The following is a 21,838-nucleotide window of genomic DNA, read 5'->3' on the forward strand; positions in this document are numbered from 1 at the left end:
TGTGTAATTCCCTCATGTTTAAGAAGGGTAATAATGCATCTCACTGCACCACTTAGAGAATTATCAGATTCAGTAGGGCATGGGCAGGGAAATTTTGTGTAAGTCAGGGCCACTGACCCACAGAAAAATCAGTCGAGGGCTGCACACCACTGAGAAACAAAAAACTCCCACCCTTCACCAGCGTGGGCTCCCCAATGCTGGGGTAGCACTGAGCCTCAGAGGCCGGATCCAGGCATGTCGGGGCTGCATCTGGCCCCTGGGCCTTATGTTCCCCACCCCTGCAGTAGGGAGTTGGAGGTTTTAAAAAAAACCTTTTCATTTCCATATTTGGTTTCTAGATGAATAAGGCTAACAATTTTGCCACTGACATTGTGTTGTGCTTGCAGAAATATGGTCTCGCATGATATTCTTATTAATAAACTAGGCAAATACAACTTAGATGCGGCTACTATAAGGTGGGTGTGTAACTGGCTGGATAACTCAGAGTTGTTATTAACGGTTCCCAAACCTGCTGGAATTACTGCTGGGCATAACAAGTGAGGTTCCGCAGGGGTCTGTTTTGGGACCAGTTCTGTTCAATGTCTTCATCAACGATTTAGATATTGGTATAGAGAGCATGCTTCTTCAGTGTGCAAATGATACGAAGCTGGGCGGGGTTGCAACTGCTTTGGAGAATAGGGTCATAATTCAAAATGATCTGGAGAAATGGTCTGAGGTAAATAGGATGAATTTAAATAAGGACAAAAACAAAGTGCTTCACTTAGGAAGGAACAATCAGTCTCACACACACAGAATGGGAAGTGACTATCTAGGAAGGAGTACTGCAGAAAAGGATCTAGGGGTCATAGTGGACTACAAGCTAAATATGAGTCAACAGTGGGACGCTGTTGCAAAAAAAGCAAACATGATTCTGGGAGGCATTAACAGGAGTGTTGCAAGCAAGACACGAGAAGTCATTCTTCCGCTCTACTCTGTGCTGATTAGGTCTCAATTGAGGTATTATGTCCGGTTCTGGGTGCCACATTTCAAGAAAGACGTGGAGAAATTGGAGAAGGTCCAGAGAAGAGCAAGAAAAATGATGAAAGGTCTAGAGAATATGACCTAAGAAGGAAGATTGAAAGAATTGGGCTTGTTTAGGTTTGGAAAGGAGAAGACTGAGATGGGACATGATAGCAGTTTTCAGGTATCTAAAAGGGTGTCATAAGGAGGAGGGAGAAAAATTGTTCTCCTTAGCCTCTGATGATAGGCCAAGTAACAAAGGGCTTAAACTGCAGCAAGGAAGGTTTAGGTTGGACATTAGGAAAAACTTCCTAACTGTCAGGGTGGTTAAACACTGGAATAAGTTGCCTAGGGAGGTTGTGGAATCTCCCTCTCTGGAGATATTTAAGAGTAGGTTAGATAGACATCTATCAGGGATGGTCTAGATGGTACTGGGTCCTGCTGTGAGGGCAGGGGACTGGACTCTATGACCTCTCGAGGTCCTTTCCAGTTCTAGTGTACTATGATTCTGTGAAATCAAAGGCTGTAAAAAGTAATTTCATCATTTGTATTGTGAATGAATAGCTATCAACATGCAATGACACAACAAATAAATAGTCTACTGCCTTCGATACATAGGGCAAGTATCGGTCTAGGAAAACGCCTGAAATCACATGTAATTTCCTCACTATCGAGAGCTACCTCAGCAGGGAAATACGAGTTCATTGTTCTTTTTCACATCTCTGACAGTAGGTAGCACAGCAGGTAGTTTGTATATTGAGGGGATGCTTATTCAAACCACTCAGGGCAGCAGAAGCATGTCTGAGAAAATCCATTAGCCTGAGCGACTCTGCTTCATGGCATCGCTGTAGTCTGGGAATGAGGTGAGGCAAATGTGTAATCAGAAGAGACCAGGCCAGTATGCTATGGATGCTGTCCTTGTAAATCCCATGTCTAGGGTGACCCCGCTTAGCATGCCCACCAATGGCAGGCTATGGCAGAACCAGCGGGGTTAGCCCCTCTACTGGTGCCTGGCCTTTAGCCCTCTGGCCCTGGCTCCATCTCTTGGGGAAGTCAGTTGGCAAACACCTCTTGCTGCTCTTCTACCTTCAGCCTTCCCCCAGGAAGCTCCTCCTGTTTCTCGAGGGACCCCAGGAAGCTCTGACCCACCAGCACTTCCCTCCCTTGGTGGCGCAGGTGCTCTCTTAAGCCAAAAAAGTCAGCTGATGCGTCGTGGGTGTCACATAGGAGGCACCATCAGGATCGGCCCTGGGTGAGGAAGAACCTGATGACACTTCCCTCTCTCCTCCACTGACATTGGTATTTGGGGAAGGGTGTTTTCCTGGCTCTTTATCCCATGGCGTGTGGAGGCCACCTCCCTGAAAGGCTTGGGGCTGGAGCTGCACCACTAATCCCAATCCCTGCACCACTGGAGAGCTCAAGAAGGCAAGACATTTCCCTAGTTTGCTTATGACAATGACCAACACCATATTGTTTCCCCGCATGCACAAGGCCAGTAACCATCAAAGAAGGAAATTTTATTGGGTTTGGCCTGATTTGTTTTTGACAAATCCATGCTGGCTATTTGTTTTAACTCTGGTATTCTTTAGACGGTTACAAACTGATTGTTTGATCCAAAATCTTTCCAGATATCTAAGTTAGGCTGACTGGTCTATAACTCCTGGATCCTCTTTGTTCCCCTTTTTAAAGCGAGGCAGTATGTTAGTCTTTGTACAATTGTCTGGGACCTCACCTATCCTTTGGAAGTTCCTAAAGATAATTGCAAACTATCCAAGATTGCTTCAGTTAGTTCCTGAAGCACCCAAGGATGAATTTTATTAGGCCTTTTTGACTTGAACACATCTGACTTTCCTAAATATAATTTAACCTGTTCTTTCTCTATTTTGGCCTGCATTTCTTATTGATATTATGTTGAATACGTGGTCATAATTAACCTTTTCAGTGGAGGTTGAAGCAAAACAGGCATTACCTCAGCTTTCTGGATGTCCGTAATTATTTTCCTTCCTCACTAAATAAAGGATTTGTGCTTTCCTTTGTCTATTTTCTTGCTCCTAATGTACTGAAATAACATTTTCTTCTTGCCTTCACACCTTTGCCTAGGTGTAACTCATTTAGTGTCTCAACCTTTCTGATTTTGTTCATACATGCTTGTACTAGTCTTTTGCATTTCCTCTTAGCAATTTGACAATGTTTCCACTTTATGTAAGATTTCTTTTTTGATGTATTCAGGGATATATATTACCTAGAGGTCCTACCTACATGATCACTTAATGTGTTATTTGAGAAATGATGTGTTATGCATTTTTCTAAAACCTTAGACATACTCTAACAACATCTCTTTACCTCAGCCACTATCTCTGATGTAGAAACTTAGCAAATGCTTTCTGAAAAATTACATTTCATGATTCCCCTGCCTTTCCACAGTATTTTAAAGAATTCCAACAGATTAGTGAAGCAAGCCCTAGCTCCTGAAGTCCATGTGTATTCCCCTGAATGAGTCTTTTCCCAAGTGTTCTTCCATCCTGTTCCGTAAGACTCTTTTCCCAGAGTATGGAAGCAGTGGATCGCCCTTCAGTGACACTCCTTCAACAAATTCTCAAAAAGTTAATTAAATTAAACTTTAAAAAAGCCACCTTGGTAGCCCAATGTGAGCAGAATACAAGATGATTCTCATCCCTCAGGAAAGCTGCAGAGATGTATTATATCAGTTAATTGGGTTCAACTAACTCTTGGAAAATTCAGTTATTCCTGCATAACTTGGATTAAAATAATGGAAATGCTGATTTTTAACAGCAAACTGTCCCAAAACATGCACACTTTTCTTGTGCATAGAAGCACTCCAGTGCACAAATATGGATAGCAAACTGACAATTGGCAAAGGCTATATGTACAGTGTGACCTTGATTATTCGAATGTCACGGGAGGCACTTAATACATTCACATAGCTGAGAGCGTCTTCAGTGAAAGCAACAGACGTCAGGGACATGACCCTATTTTGAATAAAGTGAGTATCAGATCATAGAAATTGTACCATGTCCCCAGGCAGAATTGAGGGGATAACCTGATTGGCTAGCTAGAAATTTTGCTCCTGAGGGGTCTGAATGGAACAGCTTTAAAACAGAATCTTAGGCCTGTTTTCAGAACCCAGAAATGTTTGTGTTATAATGATGTACCTCCTCCCTTCCTCCCCTCCCAAAAAGATGGCATTATAGAATCATAGGACTGGAAGGGACCTCAAGAGGTCATCGAGTCCAGCCCCCCGTCCTCAAGGCAGGACCAAGCTCCGTCTACACCATCCCTGACAGATGTCTATCCAACCTGTTCTTAAATATCTCCAGAGAGGGAGATTCCACCACCTCCCTTGGCAATTTATTCCAATATTTGACCACCCTGACAGTTAGGAATTTTTTCCTAATGTCCAATCTAAACCTCCCCTGCTGCACTTTAAGCCCATTACTCCTTGTCCTGTCCTCAGAAACCAAGAGGAACAAATTTTCTCCTTCCTCCTTGTGACACCCTTTTAGATATTTGAAAACCGCTATCATGTCCCCCCTTAATCTTCTTTTTTCCAAACTAAACAAGCCCAGTTCATGAAGCCTGGCATTATAGACCTAGCTGCCCATTTGGACGTGATTCTTGCATGCAAATCGTACTGTACCTTTAATTCCCCTTAGATTCATTCCCTTTCAATTGTAAGCCTGCACTCTTCCTCACCTCTCCAGAATTGTCTTCAGCGGGAGTTCTAGGTGTTCAGCACCTCCAGGATCAGGACCTAAAACACCAATCTGTGTGATTGCAGGGGGGATAACTGCCACTTTCTAGGCTGTTACAAGACAGTGGGAAGCCCAGGGCCAGACAATACATGGGAGGTGTGCTGGTGTGTCTCAAACATGCCCTATTGTGGGAGATCCCTTACACGCGCTGGTCTCAGTTTAACTTCCCTTGGTCAGATGAGGAGCAGCATTTCTCCCCTGCCCACAAGCAGGTTCTTTTAAAAATGTATTAAGACTTCTCAAATTCAGGAGCCCTCAGTGTCAGCACCCCTGTGTTTGCAAAGCACTTTGTTTCCTGCCAGTGGAAATGTCTGCGAAGGAGCTTTCTCTTGGTTTTAGATTACTTCCCTCCAAATCCGCTTTTAGCCTGTCTGGCCATTCCATAGGCCTGACAGTCTGTAATTATTTCTATTGATTTATGTTATCACAATGGTGATAAGACACTGTTGTTTTACTGCTAATGACAAGCCCCTACTTTGTGCATTTCAGTGTGGAGAAAAATGGACCCAATCAGTGGGGGAAGGAAGCCATTTCTCTGCAGCATATGCCTTCCAAACTTCGATGCTAGAGGAACTTCTTTGTGCAAGCTCCCCAGGGATGGGCTCTGTGACGAGGGAGTCAGTCTGAGGTTGGGGAGAAAAAGGTACCAGGCAGCAGCATTGGAGGATTCTGCAGGATGTCAATTTCTTAAGAGGGTCCTGGGCAAGATTACTGCTAGGAGCTCCCACTCCTGTTATTGCTCCTGCTACTGATCACCTGTCAGGGATGATCTAGACAGTGCTTGGTCCTTTGGTGAGGGCAGGGGACTGGATTTGATGACCTCTGGGTTCCTTCCAGTTCTAGTGTTCCATAATTCTATGGTCTGGCCATTGTTCTAAAGCACAATTCATCATAGAATGCTAATAATTACATGGGATGGCAAACTTTTGCAGAAAAGGTGTGTCGGGAGGACTCAGCTGTCTTCTCTTCTGTCTTCTATTGCTGAGGCTGTAAGCTAGCAATGGGCAACCTAGCCTAGTGACTGGGCCGCACAAGTGGCTCTCCTTCATCTCAGTGGGCTGCAAGATTGTCATAACCAAGGCGGCCTCCTGCCATAGGGTTGTTTTGCTAACTGTGCTTGCATACCTAGAATTTGTGGGGTGTGACGATTGAACCGTAGCAGTGCTGTGATTGAATGCAGAGGAAGCACACGGCTTTGTCAGTCAGTGTTGCGTGCAATCAGCCCACACCTCACTTCACATGCCCTTGCTTTATGTGCATGTCACTTTAGTAATTCTACTAGGAAAACACAGACATGGATGGAAACCTGGGGAATCTGTCAATCCTGTGCATGAGCACCAGCAGACAAAATGTCTCATGGGCCATACGCAGACCCCTGATGGGCCGCAGGTGGCCCACCACTGCTGGTAAAACCAGCCAAACACCTTGTGTTTTTTTTTTTTTTTTTCTACAGTCAACTCTTGATAGTGTGAAACTCTGCTTCAGTGCTGAATGGATTGATTAGAAAATTCTGACCTTTGAGGGCATGACAGGGGTCTGTGTCATATGGCTTCTGATGGTACAGACACTGAATTCGGTGTCAGGAAAGTGACTCTCCTGGCAGCATTGTCGAGAGCAGTCCAATGCATTCATCCACCGTCAGCTCCCCATGCACCTCTGGAACCAGCACGTAGTGTCAGAACTAGCATCCCATGAGTTCTCAGGGCGAGTATAAAACACAATGAAACTTGTATACAAGTGAACGTTCCAGGTGAGTCCAGCGTTCTCAGAGTGGCACTTGAGTAGCACAGACTCTCCTGAGTTCTGACTGAGACATTTGTGCTGCATTCATAGAACACTAGAACTGGAAGGGACCTCCACAGATCGTGAAGGCCAGTACCCTGAACTTGTATTACAATTGTCCTTTAATCAAAAGGAAATTTTGCTGCAAAAACAGCCAGTGCTGTCTGATATTCTTTATAAGAACTGGCTCAGAGGGCCAGCTTCCTTTGTTTCACTATGATGCTTGCATAACATAACTAAATTATCAGTATCTTTTCTTAGAATATTTGATATGATAGGTGCAAAAGTGATTAAAAGCTTGAAGAGAAACAAACTAAACCACACATTGGAGGCCAAATTCTGTCTTCCAATGAGTATGAACAAAAGCTGAAGAAAATGAATGAGTGAGGATTTAGTGGAAAGCAGTGCAAGGGCGCATTACAGAACTCAGTGCTTAGGTTGCAAATGCTTTAAGGAGAACATTGAATTGTTTTCAAAAGATTTTTTGGAAAGTAGTGGGGTTTCTTAATGTCATGTATATATTAGTATCTATAGAAGTTTTCTAAAAGCTTATATTTATCAAAACTAAATTTTCATATCAAAGTTGACCTTACAAATTAGAGAGAGATGCTGTAACAGGCATTCAAATTATTGGTAGAGATTGAAGTTCTTATACCTTGGATTTATGGATAACTTCAAAGTAAAGGTCAATTGTTCTGCAGCGGTTTGATTGGAATTTCTATTCAGATATGGAAGAGGTTTCATTTTTAGCATTATCAGACTCCCTCTTAGATTTCAATGAAGCAAGAATGTAAAAACAGAAAGAAGTCCAAGATTGAGACGGGTCTCCCAAAATAATGTTTTAAGTGCCTAGTTACTCTGAATAGCTAAATACTTTACAACCCAGAGCATAAACGTTTCCTTTTAATAAATATACATACGGGTGATGGTAGGGGACTAGAACAGGTGGGTAAGATAGCCAAAGCAATTACATCAGGTCCATTCAATTGGTATTTTGCGCTCAGGGTCCATTTGTAAAGCTTGATGGCCTCTGGCAATCCCAGAGATGCCTGCAGGCCTGCTGCTAGCCCTCCCCCTCTGGGCAGGGATCCGTGAGGGGAAGAGGCTCTGGCCAGATGTTGCAGCCCCTGTGTAACTGTTCACAGTTTGTATAGTCAGGTGCAGAGAGCCATTGAACCACACTGTAACCCTGGGTATAATGGAATCTACTACAAGCCAGGGCAGCGCCCCCAGCACCTCTGCCCAGTAAAGGAACCCTCCCCCCAGCATCTGGGGTGGGTGGGATGTAAGCCAAGAGAGCATCCCTGGGGACAGGAAAAGGGGGCTCACCTAGCTGTGCAAGGTGGGGGAGGTTATCAAGGGGACTCTCTCTTACAGAAAATGTGACACCAACTGCTCCCTCTGGCTCCTGTTCCATGGGGTCAGCTTGGCTCCCTGCTCCAGGCACTGCAACCTCCAGAGTCACAGCAGGGCTGAGATTTGCTCTGGCCCCCCCCATGAGGAGCTTCAGGCCAAATTTGAGTGAGAGGAGTTGCAGCCTGGCCCATGTGGTGACCCTGCCACTCATTCCCCTTTGGCCTGGTCAGTCCCCCAACATGCTGATGTGGGGAGGGGGGCAGCTGGGCCACACCTGAGCAGCACCAGGGCCCTGTGCCCCAAGTAGCAAAAGTCCAGAGTGGGGAGCTGAGGCCAGCCCGGGCCAGGGCCCTTTAACACATTCCAGTGCCCCCGGATTACATGATGACAGAAAAGTCTTGATTTCTTATTGTGGCATATTAGAGGCTTTGTTGTTATGGCAATGTAAGTACGTTCACAAGCGTGCTTCCCCTCAGTTGCCATCTGTTCTCTACTTCCACAGGGGCGCTCAAAGTTTCAAGCGAAGGAATACAAGCCTCTGTAAGGACCCCTGCCTCTGCAGCTGTCTCCATTGTGCGCCTGCTCCACTCCCAGTTCCTTGCCTCTCCTCCCATTGTCTGCCCTTGTACCTTGTCTCCAACCCTCCTGGCCCTTGCCTCTGACTTGTGACCATACCTCTGGCTTGACCCCCATCTCTGCTACTGGCAGTTGAGTCTGGTGCTGCCCATTGGCTTAGTTCCCCAACCTGGATCCCTGCTCTGCCCATGGTGCCAGACCTCCCATATCCTGGTTTGTGTGGCAGAGCCCTGGCTGTAACCATGGGTCCTGCGCTTCTGGCGGATCGTGTTCAGCCTTAGAGGCTCGCTGTGACCCTCCACGTGGCTGCTTCTTTTTCTAGCCATACTGAGCCATGCTCATTACAGGCTAGTCAATGGTATGGGATGAAACTCCTTTATAGTCCTGGTCACCCTATACAGGGGCAGACTCTGTACTGGTGTGGGGAGGGTTAAGGGGAACTCAGGCCCTCCCACTACTGCAGGTTCTGGCCTAGGGACTCTCAGGCAGCGGAAACAGACGGGGTTTGTTCTATTCTGTCTGGCAACTTCCCTCTGGTGCCTGAGCAGCCTCTCCTGCTCCTCCACCGCACTCTGCCTGACTCTCAGTTCCCAGCTCTCTGACTCTCAGGACTTTGGCTCCTTCCCTGCTTCTCACACCCCTGAACTAACAGAGGAGCCCTTTGAAATCAGGCTCAAATGGTTCTTGATTGGCCCCAGGCGTTCTGATTAGCCTGCCTCCCTTGGCTCTGGAAGACTCCTAATTGGCTCCAGGTGTTCCAACTGGCCTGATTGTCCAGAATGATTCTGGAAAGTTCCTGCCAGTTCTAGGCCAGTCCCTGCCAGTTTACCCAGGGAACAGAGACCTACTTAAGCTAGGCCTAACACACCTCCTTTTGAGTATTCTGTAGCCATCTGGCCTGCCCTTCTCACATCTGTAAAGCGGGGTACACTTGTGCTGAAGAAACATCACTGGAATCAGTTTAAAACAGGGTGGGGCACCTTTTTTGGGTCAGGGGCCACATCAGTTGGGAGCTGCATGCAAGTGGAAAGCAAAAAAAAAAAAAAAAAAGCCCTCTCTGTCTGAAACAAAGACACTCCCCATGTTCCTCTCTTACACCAGAGCCTGGGGGGCTCAGGCTAGTAGATTTTGTGCTCCAGCCCCGTGGGGGAGTGGCGGGGGAGCTGGAGCACCAGCACGGGCTTGGCAATGCTCGGGAGAGCCCTGAGCCTCGGGGGGCCAGATCCAGACAAGCTGGGGGCCGTGTCTGGCTCCTGGGCCTGAGGTTCTGCACCCCTGATTTAAGAGATGTGTACAGTACTCCATATTGTCTTAGTCCTTCCTAATGTTGTGCCCATGTGGCACATGAAGGCCTGGTCTAGACTAGTGCGTGTTAATGTCCACACTGAACTGGTGCTCCTGCCAATGGAAATTGCCCATGACATCAACTTAATACTCCACCTCCGTCAGAGGGGTCCTGCTCAGGTTGATGTAATTAGGGTGTGTCTGTAGGCCCTGTGCTGTTTAAATCACCTATTAGCTGTCAGCTCCATACAAGGCTGACTGCTTGACTCTCTCCACTGCCCTAGGAGCTGGCAGCATGGGGGCTCAATTTCACAGCAGTGAGCCTACCAGCAGGAACACTGACATTTCATGGCTGCGATTTCACATTTTGTCTCAGGCTGGGAGCCCTGAGGTCAGGGTAGCCTCTGGTCAATGCCCCACTTCAATCAATGCAAGTAGTCCTGGGAAGGATGCTCCCTACCTACAGACAGAGGGTGGTGTGGACACCAACAGCTGACTTTGTTGTGGCGGTGGCTGTAGGTTGACCTAACTGAATCCAACCTAATTGTGTAGTGTAGACCGGCGGTTTCCAAACTACGAGTCACAACCCAGCACTGGGTGATGGAATGTTAGGCACTTGGTCTCCTTGCTGCAGGGGGATCAGGTGACAGTGGGGGAGCTAAGGCAGTTCCCTGCCTGTCCTGGCACTGCAGACTGTGCTGTACCCCAGAAGCAGCAGGCCCGGCTCCTAGGTTGTTGAGAGCCGCACTCCCATTGGCTGGGAACCTGCTGTTGTCAGCTTCTGGGGAGCAGCATGCTCTGCAGGGCCAGGAGAGGCAGAAAGCTGCCTTAGCCCCCTGCTGCACTGCTGACTGAGAGCCACTTGAGGTAAGCCCCTCCTGGCCCAGCCCTGACACCCCCCTCAAGGCCCCAAAGCTCTAATCCTGAGTACCACCCTGGAGCCCACACTCCAGTCATATTATGTTGGGTTGTGGGCATCAACAACTTTCTTCAACTGGGTCATGAGAAAACAAGTTTGAAACCCGCTGGTATAGACAAGCCCCAAGTGGCTAAGTAGAATGTGATCTAAAAGCATTTTAGACTTTGCTGCTAGTACATCTGCTGGAAGTATTCTGCAACCACTAAATGTTATGCTTCCACTCATTGAACCGAGAGTGAGAAGCGTTGCTTTCCTATCTAGTAAAGGACATGCCAAAAACTACTGAATTAACTATAGTAATTAAAGAATAATTGCTGTTAATAGTATGTCTGCCTAATCAGACGTTTTATCTGTCTAGTGCTCCTTCCACCCTAGGTTGTAGGGCTTTTTTCTCCTTTTGCTGGCAATATATTTGTTGTCGATGAACAGGGTGCAGTTCCAAGTATCTGTTTGGTAAATTTTAGAAAGAAAATGAATGCCAAGAGAGGTACGTTTTGCAACAAATGAAATCTCAAATGAGGCTTAGATCTCTCTGTTGTGGGGGATAATGTCTACTCTTAAACTCCGATAAAGATGTAACAATGCAAACCCTTAATGTTTGTGTTCCTATTACAGCAGTTCAGAAATCTTGCATCAAACCATTTTTGATGAAAACTGGTTTTTCATTATGTGACGGGACGGACAGGCCCCGCACTGACGAACAGGGGATAGCCCAGGCCCAGCTGGCGGAGGAAGCCCCGCTCCTCCGACCCTGCTGGGCATGCTCCAAGCAGCGGCCAGGTATAAAGGCAGAAGGAGCCCTGCAGTCAGGAAGGCCACAGGGTGAGGGAGGAGACCAGGCCGGGCCAGTGTTCCTGCAGCCGCTGGGACCAGAGTCGCCGCCCGCGCCTGACCCTGACACGGAGAAAGCAGCCACCGACCCGGGGCGGCAGGAGCGCGCCCACAACCCCGACGGGTACCGACTCGGAGGCGAAGGGACCCGGGGGGAACCAGGGTGTGGTAGGAAGCAGCCCAGGGCAAAGGATATAAAGTTTAGCTCGGCGTGTATCGGCCGGATTCCCCGCCGAGCGGGCAGGAGCCATAGGCCCTGCCTAAAGGGCCCTGGGCTGGGACCCGGTGGAGAGGGAGGGCCCGGGTCCCCCTACCACCCATTTTCCCTGCCCTGGATAAGCAAACCCCGGGCCAGGGGAGGCTTCTCAGAGCAGCTAGGCCTCTAGTACCGTATATGCCCTGATAGAGGGGCCTGGACTCTTACGTTGGGACTTTGGGGTACTGTATAGGCCCGGTCGGAGGGGGCCGAACCCCTTGACAGGGGCGTACCCCCAACAACATGGTGGAGAATGCGGGCACAGTCCGCCCCTGAACCTAGGGGAGGAACAGTGGTGTGAGCACCCCAGCAGGGATAAAACCATTGGGGTAGAGAGAGCTAAATGGAGGCGGTGAAATTGTTGGAAGAGATGGCCGAGAGGCAGAGGGAGCAGCTCCTGCAGCTGAGCCGGAGTTTGCAGCAGTGGACAGCGCAACAACTGGAGCAACAAGGGCAGCTGTTCCTGAAGCTGATGGAACGGATTACTAGCCGAACAGGCACAGAGACTGCAATCGGGGGTGACAGTGGATATGCCCAGGTACCGACCGTGGGGCACAGGGCTCGGGGAAGCCCTGTTTCTTTAGATGAAGTTTCCATAACTTGGGGCACGTCTACACAGCAGGGCTAAAGTTGAATTAAGCTACGTAACTTCAGCGACTTCAACTGTGTAGCTTAAGTCGAAATAGCTTAGTTCAGCTTTTGGCTCTGTCTACACAGCAGGAAGCCAAACACTTTTCCTTACTCCTCATGAAACGAGGGTTACAGGAGTTGAAGCAAGAACTCCTCCAGCTTAACATTATTTTGAAATGAAGGCTTGCAATGTAGATGCACACTGTGTTATTCGGAATAACGCTGCTGTGTAGATGTACCCTTGCAGTCAAGTAAAATTCAGTCTTCTGTCCAGCAGACTTCTAGTTAAATAGCTGTATTTACTCAAGTTGCACTGTCCTGTTCTGTTCATTCCTAACTTTCTCTCTGTTAAACTGTTCCCTCGGCATCAGGTATCTGAAAACTAGTTTCCTGTTGCAGCTCACAGGCTGTTTGCTCTAGCCATTAATAGTCAACAGACCTGGGGTCTGCCATGTCCAGCTCAGAAGAGCTCGGCTCTGATGCTTATGCACCTTGTCACATGTTGGCTGGCCCCTTTGAGACAGAGCAGGTCCCATGAGTCAGTACTTGCTGCCCCAGAGGACTTAAAGCCAGACACCTGACACAGGGGAAGACACGCCGACAGTGGAGGATGGCTATCCACTGATCTTTGCTCAGCTGAGGGAGCTTGATTTGGGACTTGGAGGGTTGTTTCAAAGAGTCCTTTGTTTCACTAGCCCCTGTTATGAGGGATGACACTTAACCTAAACCTGTGGGGAGTCCTGGCAGAAAGTGAAACTGAAAAAGGCTGCTGCAGAGCCACACCTGGCCATGAAGGGCCACGTGGGAAATGATGGGCCCTACTACGCTCCTACAGCTGTTTTCTAGTCCATTTCCTTTCCTCTGTTTTCTTTCCCTTCACCCTGTCTCTCCCTCTCCTCTGCCTTACGTGGTGTTCCCTTGGTGTACGCCCCACATTACCTGCCAACTGCCATTCGCCCAGAGCTCCTGTGTGGAACCTTTTGGGTACGTCTACATAGCAGAACCCAAACCCGTGGAAGCAAGTCTCAGAACCTGACTGGCTCAGGCCAGTGCGATGGGGCTCCGAATGGCAGTGTCAGTACTCTGGCCCAAAGGAGAACATCGACACTGCTATTTTTAGCCCTGTCACGTGAGCCCCCGCCAGGTGGCCTGTCCTTTTAGACGTGGTGCTGTGCATCACTGTGTAGACGTGTTAGTCCTCCCCACGCCAGACAGCAGCATCCCTTTCCCCCTCGGAAGGGGACACTCAGAATATTCGGCTGGCACTCTGGAGCACAGGAGAGGACTGGCATCTCACTCCAGACCCACTTCGTTACGGAAATACCTGCAGTGCAGGAAGGGAGCGGGGCCTCTGAGTGTGGCGCTTAGTCAGTGGGAGAAAGCCACAGCTAGAGTAGGGATGTAACAGTGTAGTCGACTAGCTGAGAAGCAAAAGCTCATAGGTTAATGCTTAAGACTACATGCATTTTTCCCCTCCCTCCCCCTCCAGTAAATTTTTTAGTAAGCTGACCAGCAGCCTGGCTCAGTCCCGACTTGCATGGAGTCCGGGACCTACCCCCACTGTAGCTCTGTATTTAAAGTGTATTAGGAGCCAGGTGGGCAGGCAGCCTGGCTCAGTTCCTGCTCATTCCTGCCCCACTCCTGGGGAGCCCCCTGCCATGCCGCGTGGCTACGTCTCTATCAGAGGCAGCAGGGTGGCAGGCAGCAAGTCCATGAGGGGAGCTGGTTTTTAAACTGCTAGAGATGCAGCAGTGTGGGGTAGCAGGGGGCTCCCCAGAAGTGAGGCTGGAGCGCATTGGCTGCCAGTCCCACCCCCGGGAACTACAGAATAGTCGACTAGCTGATAAGAATTCATGAGATTAATTGACTATTCAATTTACCAATATTTAACATCCCTAGTACAAAGTACCTTTACATCAGCTAAAAGCCCTTTTGTGCAGTCAAAGTGCTGTAAAGAGGCATTAGTATAAAATGAGAATCAGGCCCGATAAGTGCTTTGAGTTTCTTTCATGCAAGGCTGTGGTGTTCATTATCTGTGGATATGAGATGATTATTGCATACGTGTTTTTGTTCGAGGTGTAATGACGCAGGCTTGTCCTCAGTGATGCAGGTGCAATTGTGGCACACCTTGTAATGTCCACTATTTTGCTTATGTGCAGGACATGCAGAGATATGGGTTATTCTTTATTCAGACAAGGTCAAATCCTTGAGCTGAGAGCGCAACAATATCATCTCATTTTTGTCTACTTAATTGTAAACATTTAAATCTTTTAAGATATGCACAAAATAGTTTAAACCCTTCACACCCAAAGAATTTTCTCCTTCCAGAAAAATCACACTGAAGAGTAAAAGCACCTTCAGTCTCAGTCTTTAATCCTGACAGTGTGTGATACTCATGTTTGGCAGCGTCTTATTCCGTAATTGACAGTTTACAATGGATTTTAAACTGGCTTACTTGAAGTGTTCTCACGGTGGGAATTAAATAAACCAGCCTTAAAAAGAAAATCTTGAGGTGACTAGTCCACAGGCTTCCTACCTAGAGACGGACTGGAGGATGTAATGAGTCTTTTCTACCTCTAATGGCCAGTTCACAGAACTAATAAAGCCACAATGATGGAAGCAGCTAATAGAGGTTATTTAAGATAAGGACTTAGAAGCATACTATTTTTGAAGCTGGCCATGGTGAGTTGCAATACCGCACCCAAATGTGCTGTTTCTGCACTAGCATTGATTGTATAATAAACAATGCATTTATTCATAAATAATAGGTCTATAGCCCTGCATGATTTGAGTGAAAAAATGTACATTCCAATTATTTCTCAGTTGTTACCAATTATATTACAATAGCTCCCCCACACAGGGTCAGGACTTCACTGTACAGATAGCTGATGTGTTCGCAACATACCAACACAAATTATATTTAAGAAAAACAAGGAACGATCTTTCCAGAAGGTTCAGTGGTTCACTGTGACACTGCTTTTATTCTTAGACTTCAGAATGAGACCACAGTAACCAAAAGCAGAGAGGACAAAGCAGGCTGCTTCCTAGGATAGAAAAGCACAACTCACCCCTCTTCAGTCTAGGCTGGCTCTGTTTGCGTACTGCTTCTGATAGCATGCTTCTCTACCGAGCCTCCTGCTGGCAAGCAGGTCCAGGAAAACTCCTATGAACTTGGATATATTAGTTTTCAGGACCCCGCCTAAGGAAAGGACAGTTTCTGCCCCCAAAGAGCTTGCAGTCCTGGTTAGTAAGATGCGATATGTGCGTGAAATAAACAAGTGCCTGGAAGCCAGAGAGGGAAAGCAGTCATGTGAGCATGTTTTCCTGGAGAGTATTTATTTTAGAAAGAAAGGGGTTTAGGAAGCCAGTCCTGCTTTTTCACCCTTCACCGCTGCATGGCCTGTCATAAATCTGTATTAAACATACTTCAAACATGCATATTTATCCAGTAGAGTGGAATTCAAGTAGTAGATTTCACTTAAAAATGTAAATCCTAGGAAGAATCTCAAGTACTCATACAGGCTCAACTGTCACTTTTCCTGCCCTCGGTATCCTCTCAAGTGGGTGGGGACAGCAGTCCCCATGGCGAGCGTGACTTCTCCCAGAGCCTCCCGTCTCTGTTCAGTCAGGAACAAAGGTCTTCTGTTGCAAGCAAGCAATGTGGAGTTCAATTTTGTTTTAAACCCCATCAATACATTCCTTCTGAGTTCAGATGGTAGCAGGAAAAATACCAGCTGACTTCATGCAGTACAGTGGTACAGAGATGGGGAAAAGCCAGTTACCCTTTGTGGTCCCGACTCCTTCTCGGGGACAAGCAGCATGAATTGGCACTTCGAGACCAGCAAGCCTTTGCCTGACCTGGCACGCTGGCCGGCTCTTACAAACTAGTTCATTAGTTTCCGAGGGGGAGCCTTGTTAGTCTGTAACTGGAAAAACTGAAAAAACAATACATAGTCTTACACAGTAGAACGGCCATTTTGGGTCACACCAAAGGTTCATCGAGCCCAGTATCCTGTCTGCCAACAGTGGCCAATACTTGGAGGGATCACAACAGGTTATCCTCACATGATCCCTCCCCTGTCACCCCCCTCCAGAGAAACAGAAGTTAGGGACATCATTCCTGCCCATCCTGGCTATAGCCATTAGTGGACCTATCCTCCGTGAATCTATCTAGCCAGTTCATTGTCTGCTTGGCAAGTAATATACATCTAGACAATTTGAGGGGCCAAAAGGGAGGTTCCCTTTCAGGGTTGGCTGAAATGCAGGCCCTGCATCCTCAGAGGAAAAAAATGATGTAGGATGGATGGGAAGAATAGCTTTAATTCTTTAGCTGAGTATTTATTATTTTAGCTGGGCTCTGGGTTGATTTTCTGGAGTTCAGGCTAGCTATACACTTGACTGGAGATTAACCCTCTGGAAATCGATCTTCTGAGGTTTGATTTAGTGGATCTGGTAAGGACCCACTAAATCAACCACTGATGGCACCCTTGTCAACCCTAGTACTCCACAGGATCATGAGGAGTAAGGGAAATGGATTAGAGAGTTTCTCCCATGACTTCCCTCAGTGCAGATGCTGCAGAAATTCGATTTAAGGTGCATCAACTCCAGCTACGCAAGTCTCGTAGCTGGAGTTGCATATCTTAGGTCAGCTTTCTTGGGTAGCGTAGACCTGGCTTCAGACTATCAGATGGTTTAATGTACTTACAGTTGGTTCTAGTGGTAAGTTCCTGACCTAAACATTAGTGCATCTCTCACCAGGCCTATGTCATATGGGTGATTTAAAATCCTGTTTCTACTAACAGACTCTAGTCATGACTTTATTTGACAGAATAGCACATTGGAAGTGAGGCCAGTCCATGAAGTTTGAATTCAGAGTCCACCTTTCCCAAAGGGTAGGGGAGTTCAGATCCAGCATTTTGGGTCTGGTCATGCCAGATGAGACCAGCATTATATACTCCAGTGCTCTTGTAATCAAGTTGAAAATATTCTAAGCAAAGACAATTCCAAGCAAAGACAATTCCACCATGTTCCTTGGAAATCTATCCCATGATTTAATTCCCCATCAGGAAGTTTGTTCTGAGTTTACCCTAAATTGTCACATTCTCACTGCATCTGTAAGGACCTACTGCAGAAACCTGTCTTGGCACAGAGAGTGAATCTCATTTTCACCTAATTCAGCAATCCTGGGAAATCGCATTATGGGTGCGTAAAGGGGAAATCGTATTGTCTGACTGATGGTTAGCGCTGACCCGTTATGGGTAACGCAGGTACTGGCATAACCTCAAGAAGATGAATGATCCCTGTCCTTTTTTTTCCCTGTGGCAAGCGACATGCCAAAAGAGAGTGAACTCTTGTCACTATGAGAGCAGTTTGGAGTTGAAGAGAATCTATAATCAGGGCTGGATTCTGATCTTCATTATACCAGCTTTGCTATTGAGAGTTCAACAACATGGGTCAGAATTTGGCTCTCAGACACCTTTTAAAAAAAAGAAATGTCATTGAACCATGGCCACCGTGCAATTTCGTCACACAACAGTGGTTGCACTAGCAAACAATAAGCACGTGGTCTGGCCTGTAAGTGCAAAGCAGCCCTTGTTATCCTGTCTGCTTGAGAGTGGCCCATGCTAAGAAGGGGTTACGTTCCCTCAGCCTGTTTCCTGCAGAATGTGTTGCTTCGTTTTCTTTGTCCTGGGAAGCCAAGGCCTGTCACTAACACAATGCAGAGCTGCAGAGAGCAGCTTGCTCTCTTCTTTTTATAAGAAAAGAGGGTTACAGCCCAACCCAAACAATGCTTAAGACCACTGAATAATGTGTCGCTCTCTTTTTAAGCTAAACAGCCAGAGAAATCCCCACAGACAGGGTGTTTTTAGCAATGTTTTCTGTTGGACATCTTACGCCCCTTTTGTTCTGTGCCTTCCAGACTTAAGAGTGTGCGCAGCCGCGTTTCAAGGACTTTGAACGTGCATGGCAAGCAGCTGGTCTGGTCTGGCAGAAGCTGTGAGAATATTGGCTGGGAGGCCCTGACCTGATCACCCCCAGAATCATTCCCGCGGAAAAGCTGATGTATTTCAGAGCAGGATTTCATCAGGGAGCAGCTAGATGTTGGCAACGGCAACACGCCATGAATACAGCGGGGGCTGCCTTTGTGGAGCCTTTGGGGAAATACAGCATTTGTAAGAGATCGCAGCAGAGGGGCTGACTCATGTGCCTGGGTGCAATGCTTACTGCCGGCAGGAGTTCTGCTGACGTCCCAGAAGAACTGCGCTTGTTAGCAAATGTTTGCTTGCTTGAGGCCTGGCCTAGCAGTTAGGAGGAGATTTCAAGGGTTCTCTTGTAGTGACAGTCCACGCCCATTTCTCCTTAGTGGGGAAGATACTTGGCTATGGACAACTCTTTTTTCAGCTGGTGTTAATACTATGGGTTGGAACTCCTTGGTCCAGCAACTTTGGGACCAGAGTGGTCCTGAACCAGGGAGTTTGCTTGACCAAGGGAGGTCAGGACTTGGGCTCTCCCAGGGCTCCCCTGTTGGCTGCTGACCTGGCCAGTGAGCTGCCCCTGGCCTGCTAGCAGGGCTCAAATCCAAACCGCTGGTGCTGCTCCGACTGGCAAGGCTCCCTGGCCCGGGCCAGCGGCCCTGCTCCCTGCCCCAGGCCACTGATGTTGCTGGACCAGACAGTCCTGGACCAGAGAGGTTCAATTTCTCCTAATTTAAAATAATAAAATTGGTCCTGGAAAAGTTCTGGTGTGGTTTGGACAGACTCTGCAAGATTTGTACACTTAGCTGTGAAAAGGGTATAGTTGTTCTCTGAAGAGTGCTCCACCTTAGGTGTATAGTTGTTCTCCGAGAAGTGCCCCTGTGAGTGCTCCACCTTAGGTGTCTAGGGCACGGCTGTGCGCCTATTCGGAGAGCTTTTGATAGCAGTGCCCTCCGGTAGGCCGCGCAGGAGGAGCAGACAGCACGTATGGTGCTGTTACTATGCATGCGCAGCCAGCCGTCCCTTCAGTTCCCCCTCTGCCGCCGCCAGCGTCGGTCAGAACCGCAGCTGCTCTCCAGCATTTTTGTCCAAATTCTAATATTTCTTGTTATTATCATTAGTATAGTTTACTAATAGTGTTCACAGTGAGTAGCTTTTTCTAGTTACTGTTATTCAAAAAAAAAAAAAAAAAAAAAAAGAAACCCAACTCCTCCCTTTTTTTTGTTGTTATTGTTAAGGCCATTTGCCTTAACAAGACTTTCTTCCAGGGATGCCAGGTTCCCCGGGATTCAAACACTGCCTGTCCTGCAGGCTCTCAATTCCTGTTTCTGATGGGCATTCGCAGTGTGCCTGGTGCCTGGGGCAGGCACCTGCCACCACCCAGTGCCTGCATTGCAAACAGCCCCAACACCAGCTGGATAGTGGACTGCATCAGACCGGCTTACTCCATCTTTGGTTGAGACCCTCCATTGCAACTACGTGCCCACTCTGCGAGGGCCATGGCAGCTTCTACGGCCTTCCTGAATAACATACCTCTTCTCGTACGTTCACCAGGCACTATGCCCTTGAGACACGCCTCTCCCAGGGCACTCGGTTTAGCCACGCCGTTCTGGCCACTGTGCAAGATACTGACTAGCCAAAGCACTAGATCTATAGTCCCCTACGGTGGAGTACCCACAGGAACTCTCCTCGGAGAACCTCCGTTACTGCACCCTCTTGGCACCATCTCGTCATAGCAGATGCTGCCTCACCTGCACTGATTACATTTGGATGGGTTGGCATGGACTCTGCACAATGCCTTCCTTGAGAGGCAGCAGTCATTACTGTTCTATATGTCTTTTTGGAAGGCATGGGACTGGGAGTTCTTATTTAGGGCCTTGTTGCCTGTTTTGCTGGTCTGCACGTGTATGCAGTGCCCCACATTCTCAAGAGCCCCCAGGCTCCCCACAGCTCGGTAAAATAATTGTGCCCAGTGAATCTGGACTTACAGCACCTATCTCCAGAGCCCTTTTGCTTATGGCCATGCCCTGGATGCGGTAAGTTGGGGCTCTGCTCAGCATGAGCGCTGCTTGGTAGATATCGCCCCGCTGTGCACCAGTCCGCCGGCGCGACGCGGCACAAGAGGAGAACAGCCACAGGCTGGGAGCACAGCATGTAAACTGATCTAGGAAACCAGCTCTGTCGTACTTAGGCATGGACCTTTGTGAACATTGCCATCTCCTTTGAGCTAAACCATGGGCACTTCCTGGAAGTAGCCCTGTTTATAATTAGGGGCGTGCTGACCAGTGTGACAACAGCAAGTTGTCAGATGCCGCCTGCAGGTCAAGGTGCTGGGCTGAGTCATTGTACGCCCCCACTCATCCCTCCTGCTTTGTTCACTTTCAACCCCGCTCCGCGCCATCTGAACTGTGGAAGCAGGATGCCACCTGGAGAGTGCGCCCGCTGCTCGTCTGGTGAGTGTTCCTTGGGAAACCGCTCCCTTGCCAGCCATTGGTCTAATATACTATTTCTAGCGCCCCAAAAGGCAACATTGCAGCGTGGAAGCGGCTGCTTAAACCGCACACAGGCGAGGGAAACAAGCAATTCGAGGGTGTGTCACAACAATGCAGGGAACAAATATTTAAAAATACACAAGTAGCTGAATGCGTGTGCACACACCTACATGCACACAGTGACGTGAGGGAGACCTGCCAATTTACAGTCAGTAATTCCCTTCCCAAGCTAAAGATAGGAACTGGTGAATTATCATGGGTGAAATTCTGGCCTCATTGAAATGAATAGCAAAATTCCACTGGACTTTAGTGGGCCGAGACTTTGCGTCAGGACAAGAGAGAGGCCTGGTTGAATACTAGGAGTTGTAATCCCAGGTGTGATCCTAATCTGTGTTGTGATGCTGGGAAGCTCTCTAACCTCTCAGCCTCAGTCTGTCCATCTGTAAAACAAATGATCACACACGCTTACTGACTTCCCTGCCAATGGCAAAGAAACCAACGTTCCAAAGGCAGTTGTTGTAAAATGCACTTAGGTGCTGTCTACACTTACAAGTTAAAACAGCCTGACTATGCCATTCGGGGTGTGAAAAATGCAGACCCCTGCGGGGATGTAGTTAAGCTAGCCCCCCGTGTAGGCCGTACTGGGTTGATGGTAGAATTCTGTTGACCTAGCTAATGCTTCCTTGAGGGTGGATTAACCGCTGATGGGAGAACTCCCGCTGCTGTCGTGTTCCAAGTGTAGACACGGGCTTACCACTTGGGACTGTGCGTGGGCACCTGGCTCTGGTTCCAAAGAGGCTTCAGCAACCTTTCTCCCTATTCCCCCTCCCATCCAAAACTTATCGATTACTGCCTGAGCTAAAGGCTTTCTCCTCTCTGATTAGCTCTCTCTCTCGTATTTAACAAGTTTGACATTTCCCAATTTCAGTTATTTGCAAGGCACTTGAGGGCTGAAAATGGAAATA

General features: G+C 47.8%; 1 long non-coding RNA gene across 4 annotated transcripts in view; it reads left to right on the forward strand.

Moving 5' to 3' along the window:
* Positions 1-19,545, forward strand: part of LOC149523618 (uncharacterized) — a 39,970-nt gene extending 20,425 nt beyond the window's left edge. For 3 of the 4 annotated variants that reach the window (XR_016350685.1, XR_016350686.1, XR_016350688.1), the window contains exon 3: positions 8,413-10,662. This is a non-coding gene — a long non-coding RNA (uncharacterized LOC149523618). Of the gene's footprint in view, positions 1-8,412; positions 10,663-18,326 lie in introns of those variants that run through there. The other variant, XR_016350687.1, reaches the window with a different exon arrangement.
* The last annotated feature ends 2,293 nt before the right edge of the window (positions 19,546-21,838 follow it).

The sequence above is a fragment of the Pelodiscus sinensis genome, chromosome 14, assembly GCF_052426305.1.
Source record: "Pelodiscus sinensis isolate ZL-2025 chromosome 14, ASM5242630v1, whole genome shotgun sequence".
In the NCBI taxonomy this organism is placed as follows: Eukaryota; Metazoa; Chordata; order Testudines; family Trionychidae; genus Pelodiscus; species Pelodiscus sinensis.